The sequence below is a fragment of the Nyctibius grandis genome, chromosome 1 (assembly GCF_013368605.1).
Source record: "Nyctibius grandis isolate bNycGra1 chromosome 1, bNycGra1.pri, whole genome shotgun sequence".
Taxonomy (NCBI): Eukaryota; Metazoa; Chordata; class Aves; order Nyctibiiformes; family Nyctibiidae; genus Nyctibius; species Nyctibius grandis.
Window position 1 is genome coordinate 33836174 of NC_090658.1, and position 7070 is coordinate 33843243.

Consider the following 7070-nt stretch of genomic DNA (forward strand, 5'->3'; position numbering starts at 1 on the left):
TTCTGTTTAGAAACAGGTATGAATAAGTACTTTAGAAGTACAGGTTTAATTGGTAAAGGTATAGAAATGATTTGTCTTTGACAGCAAAATCCATTTCTCTGGGGAATGATATTTGAATATTTGCATTAAGATTAAACAAAACTAAACCAACCTAGAGTTTGCCAACTATGTTTGTTTATTGAGAATTCATTGTATATTTTCTAAATGTTAAAATTATCTAATGTATTAGTGCTCTTCTACATCTTTAATCTGGGGAACACTTATTACTACTGATGGCAGTTTTGTCTGCATTGATTTGCATAAGGCTTTATTAATTACATCTAGTTGGCATCCAGAGATGTCTGTGTAAAAATAGTAGTTATCTGGGTTACAAAATTCTATAAAATTTTATTTGAGACCTTTTGCTGATTTTTATTTTTTTCCTCAAGGAACAGTAGTTTTCATATCAGATTATTAGAATACTGATATTGCATTGTAATACAAAAATAATTTTTTATTAGAAAGTAATTCTAGAGTTCAAAAATTCCCAACTGCTTTTTTCATTTTAATACATTAAATGTTATGCAAAATATACACCCTCCCAGAATATATAGGTTTCAGAAGAAACAATGACACTTAAAAGGCTTAAAGTAAAACAGGGCAAATACTTGTAAACCACAAATGAGATGTGAAAATTTAAATGCAGTTATATCTTATATACAATGTAAGTTCACTATTGACCCAGTACTACTCTATTACATAATATGCAGTTATGCAAAATCTTATTTTACACATCAGACTAAAACAAATCAAAAAATGCAATGCAAAATACAGTCTGTTTCTCTGAAATATACATACTTCCAGATTGAAGCCACCATTTTTTATGCTAGTGATAAGCTTATAGCCATGCATTTGGAAGGGTGTGGGTTGTTCATACAAAAATACAGCAATATATTGGCAGAAGTGACTTATCATTCTCAAGGATGTGTATTTCCTTAAGTTGTTGATACTTAATTCTGTGACAAATTCATAATTATTCAGAAGTACATGATGAATTTGTGTGTTCAAACCTACAGAACATACATGTTGATCAAATTAACAACTAAGATGCAATCAATTAAGAAATATTAAAGTTATACCTTTTCCTGCATTTTAGTTTTCTGTAAAAATCAGCACAGCTACCACACAAATTGTTAAGCTTTATGCAGAATTTAGGATGTACAAGGTGAGAAAGAAGTCAGATCGCCTGTTGCTTTGGGAAGAGAGAGTTCAAGGATTTGGTCAGAGGTGGGAAAATCCACAGGTCTTCCCCCTTTTGTATGTCTGCTTTGTTGGAGATTATATTAAAATGTCCCTCTTCTGCCAGAAGTTTTATCTGTCTGCCTTTATTTTTCTTCTTCTTACTCTGTTATATATAAACACTGTATTAGATGTACACTGAATTAATGTTTATAAAGCTTCATTGGGGAGAGCAGGGCCACCATCCTACCTCCATCCAACCCAGCTAGCTGGAGAAGAACCAGCAGTTCCAGACCGTTGCTGGGTGAAGCAGCTGTCTTTTTTGGTTTTCAGTAAAATCCTCATTATGGTGAATTTATTTGAAGGTGGCCAAAAGAGGATTACTGGCACAACAGCTCATTTCTTTTGACATTTCCGATAGCTTTCATTAACTGGTTAAGAGACGGATCTCAGCGCTATCCTGGTATCATCTATGTGACACTGCTACTACTCGATCATTGCATATTCAGTGTTTTGTTCTCAGTTTGCCATACATGTAACTCACAGAGAGAAAAGGTTGCTTGCTCTCCTGTTTCAAAATTTGCTAGCCTTTTTTTACAATGTTGCAAAATTGGTGTGAAATTCAATCACTATCAGCAAAGTAATACCTGATTGGCAGAATGGTCTGAGATTAAGATTATAGCAAACACGTAAAAAGAGCTTGGACAAAAGTGCATCCAATAATAGGAAACCATATAAATATATAAAACCATAGAAATAAATATAAAACCTTCCTTGCTTCTTTTTGAAATTTTCATAATATCATGGGGACAGAAAAGATTACTCATTCAGAACGTAATAGTCTTAAGAAGTAAAGCATACACTTTTTTTAAAAACTGCCTCCACTCTTCAGAGGTTGCCTCTTGGGTTCATAGGAAAATTCAGGTTGGAAAGGACCTCAGCAGGTCTTTAATCCCACCTCTTGCTCAAAACAGCATCAGCTATGAGATCAAACCAAGCTGCTGAGGACTTTGTTCAGCCTAGTCTTGAAAACCTCCGAGGATGGAGACTACATAACCTTTCTAAGCAATCTTTTCCAATGTTTGACTATCATCATGAAAAAGTTTTTCCTTATGTCCAGCCTGAACTTTTTGCCCATTGTCTCTCTTCCTCTCACAAGCCACGCTGTCAAAAGCCTGACTCCATCTTCTTGATGGCCTTCTTACAGGTGTTGGAAGGCTACCGGGTTTCCTCTTTAAGTCTTCTTGTCTTCATGAAAGCATTTCTTGCTTCAAGAAAGTTTGGTTGGTTGGCCACAGATGAACAAAGTTACTCGTTTTAATAATCTATCTTCATATAATTTCTAGATTAATTTGAAATAACCCAAGCGTTTACCACACTGAAGAAACAAGAGGCCCACATTTATAATGGCCTTGGCTCCTTCCTAAGCTGCCTGTAAAACAGTATTGCTAAACACAGAGATTCTTATGCATATCTGACTTCTGTCTATTCACCATGATACCTAGATGCTGGTTGGTTAAATGTTTATATGGTAAATACAATTTATTTATTATCTCCAACCAGAATAAATCCAAATATCTTTTTTGTGGAGATTTCTTGGGGAAGTAGTTCTACAGTGCTAGATATCATACAGATATTTCCAGGATTAATTTCTGCCAGGCATTGTGGATCATCTCAACTCAAATAATTTCAAGGCATTTCCAATCCTTCTATATAGTTTATTTCAGGAGGAGATAGACATCTGCTAGCCTCCTACAGCAGCATATCTTCTGGGAGGTTCAGGATATGACCCAGACTTATAATAAAGGCCAAAGGGTCTGTTCTCATTTATGCTGAATCTGCCAGGGATCTATACATGGTCTGGAACAACACTAGTGAAACCCTTGAGCTCACCAGCTTTTGGCTTGGGCATTTGGCTCCATTTTCATCACTTCCTGGCCTCTGCATCTTTCCAGAGAGCTCCAGTGAGAAAATGACATAACATTATGTTGAGTTTCTCTTGCTTGGAAGATGGACATACCTAATTCAATCTCCCTTTTTCACTCCTGCATTTTTATGAAAGAGGCTTTGAAGTGGAATAATGAGGTTCACACATATAACTGTAAGTATATGTTGTAATATCTTCCCAACAAAAGATTTTATTATTCCTACCTGGTTTAATCAATCATAGGATACAAGTGTTTTATGCCAACAGGATAAATTGAGAGAACTTCAACGTAATAAAATGTTAAGATCTTGTAAATGTTGCCTGTACCAAATACCCAGCTGGCGAATATGGATGCCAACAAGATGAAAATCTGGGAATGCCTCGTTACATATAGCATGTTTGATAGCTCTATATAGCATTTGTTTGTCTTTTCAAAGTTCATTTTTAATAACCACAACAATCAAACTTCTGGTTTTAGATGATTTCGTATGAATCACTTTTATTGTCGTTTAAATCAATGTTAAATGATCTTTTTCTAATATTTTTTTCTGTTTCACTTCCTGCAATGTTTGCTTTGAAACCTCACCAATAAGGCAAGCAATGTCCACTAGATATTTATAATAGTTACTATCCATGCCTTTATTTGACACCACCACAACAAAATTGAAGGCTTGCGACTAAAACTTTGTTTTCCCTTTCCCTTGAGGGAAATGTCTGGGGCCGCACCTGAGATTTTCTAAAGATTATCTTCTGTTCATTTTTTTTGGGCAGCTGAGGTGCTTTATTTGACAAAAACAGTGAACTAAACAAATACTTGTATTTGTGAGCCAACAGTGGGTTTACCCAAATGCATTTATACAGTTAAAGAACAGAAACAACAAGATCTACCTCCAATACAATAACTACAGAATTCAAGGAAACTTTTTTTTCCATGGAAACTGTCTGAGAAAAAGACTATTGAAATCTTGGAACTCTTTATAACTTTTATCTGAAAATGCTTCCTGTTTTCGCCTATGTGAGTGTAAATCAGGGAGTCAAAATGATTGGCTTAAATTTGGAGTGAGAACAAAATCAGAAGTAGAAAATTGCCAGATGGTAGTGTCATGCCCAAAGAAATGCAATGTTACTGTTATTTCTGTTTAACATGGTTCTAAAATAATTCCCTTAACTCTTCTCTGAAGTGCAGGGTTTAAAAGTCATTCAAGGAACAAAGAAAAGTCAAAACAATTCAGTATTTCCATGTACAAACTGTTCAGGCTCAAATGCATACCCCGTGGAAAAATGAGTCCCTGGATCTTTGCATCCAGTTTGTCATCTAGTTCTGTACAGAGACATTTCTTCCAGAAAAAATAGTCCAAAAATTCACTCTTCATCAGAAGTTTGAGGATGACAGGATCAGCCAAGGTATCTTTCAACCATTTAATTACTTATTTTAGAAACAGCTTATTTGTGTCTATGTAAATTATACTCCTACTGATCACAATGGTGTTTTTTCTGGCTTTTGAAATACAGAGTGAGGACACCATGCCATTTATTTTTGGTCTATCTTTTATGTAACATCTGTCCCCATTTAAGAATTGTTAGGGACTGTAACAACAGTAGGTGAAGCAATTGGAGAACCCTGAATCCTTTGATTTTCTCCAGCTTATACATGTAAAATGATTCATTATCTTGATTGTAGACCAGGATGTAATTGTGGTATCTGTCCTTTCCAGAATGGTTCAGACTTGCTCTGGGAAAAGCTGGATCCTACTGGGTCAGTCACGTATTACAACAGCCTTGAGAGAGGAAGATATGATAAATGAAGGAATAATCAAGGAGGTCATGTTCAGCTCTAGATTCAAAATAGGTTTTGTGAGAATTTGTTCCTTAGCTTTGAGACCAAATGCACTCATGTTTAACGTTAGCAGGGAGCACTGGAACAGCAGGACCTCTGAGTAACAGTCAACTTTCAAGTTTAGCTCCTCTCAAAAAGTTTTTCTTTCAGCATTTTTTCCCCTAATGTTTGTGAACTCAGGTTTTGTTCATTTTTGAATCAAAAGAACATTAAAAGAGCAACAAGAGAAGTTAGATAAGACAGTGTGCTTTGTCATCCCATCATCAAAAGGAATCTGCTAGTATTGTTATTTTGGCATATTGTATATTATGCCTTTTTACCCAAATTTCATTTCCAATGTGCTAAGCCAAGGTGAGCTCCCTCTTTCAGATTCAGAACTCACTCAGAAATCATAAGTCTTCAGCTTACTTCCAAATGTATATATTTGAGTTTATTTTTTCCTGTGAGAAGACATAACTTCCGGGCTACTGCACAGAAGCTTGTTTTGGTTTATTCCTGTGTTGCAACCCAACACTAGGGGGGGAAAAAAAAACCTTTGCAAACAGAATGTTGATGATTTCTATAACTTGAAATCTATAGGTACATATTTCTGTAGGCTTTTTCATGGGATTAAATATGGCAGCATCAGCTACTTACAGACTGTTCTCTTTTCACATTTTCAGAGCATACTACTCTGCTCACCTGTATGGAACTGTGCATGTTTATGAAAATACTTTCTTAAATGTGTGCTTCATGATTTTGCCCTTGCATTTATCTGTAAGGTCATTCAGCTATATAGTGGTTCATCTCTAACTACATATTTACTCTGCAGTTTCTTTGCACATACAATTGATTTTTTAATTTTTGCATCTTTCTGCAGAAACACTGCTTTCTACGTCAGCCCCAGGACACATCTTGTATATTCCAAGTGTCTCTTGAAGTTCTCTCCAGCTGTTTGCTATATTACCCATTAATTGATTTTTTTCTCTTTTTTTGAAATGCTTTTCGAATAATAGTCATGGTAAAGATGATAACACCTCTTCTGAAAGTTGATTAGAAATCATTTCACTTGGCCAGCCAACACACCTTTAATGTTGAAGTACTTCAAGGAGGAATATCTAACGTATAGAAGTAAACACACCTTGACAATTTTAGTGATTCTATTCACAAAACCCTCAGAAAATTAAGATCCTAAAAGTAAGCCTAAGTGGACATTTTTTCTCACAGCATAATTTAGACTGCCAAGTTTGGCAGCTGGAATGCTTTGTTGAATTAAACTGAACAGAACATAAGGGGACATAAAAGAGGTTCAGTGCTGTATTTGTTCATTTATAACTTAATTCATAGTTTCATACCCTTAATTGTGAAACCTATTTCAACTGTGGGAGTTTGTCTCAGCCCAGCTATGCATGTGTGTTTGCATCCATTCCAGAAAACCAGTAGGCTAGCATTCTCTTGGACTGGTAGACGTAGGTCCTATAAACTACAACACAACAAACATCTGGTTTTTGTGACAGAGACAGCCCTGCTAGTGTTACAGGCGGTTGTGCAATATCCCAGGCTTGTCTTCCCCTAACACTTGACAAGGTATGGAACAACAAGCTGTACCTTTTAATTATGGAAATCAGATGCAAGAGAGAAGTTCTTGTTAGATACTCTAAAAGTGTCATCCTTAGCACAGACCAAGAGAAGGTCTTCCATCAGTGATAAGTACATTGGACATCTCAGTTTGCTTCATAATGTTATTGCAGTGCTCAGTAATATCAATGCCACTATAGCTCTATCTCCAGATGTTTCACTCAGCTGAAAAGAAATGCCAGATCTCCAAGGCTCTGAGTCCTTGCACATTGCACTTCTCTACCGAAATCTTTCTGTCCCTCAGTCACAGCAACAGAGTTGTCCCAGATAAAGTCCGAGATGATGTTCTGGGAGTTCTCCACAATACTTTTAACTTTTCAGAGTTCCTAGGCTACGAGCACAGTTCAAATGGCAAGTACAGGTGTTTTCCCAGATACAGATATGAATGAAACCATTTTTTCAGTCTTTTTCTCTGAGCACTACCTCTTGTTTGAAGGTAGGTGAAAAACGACCTGAATACTAAGCAAAAGA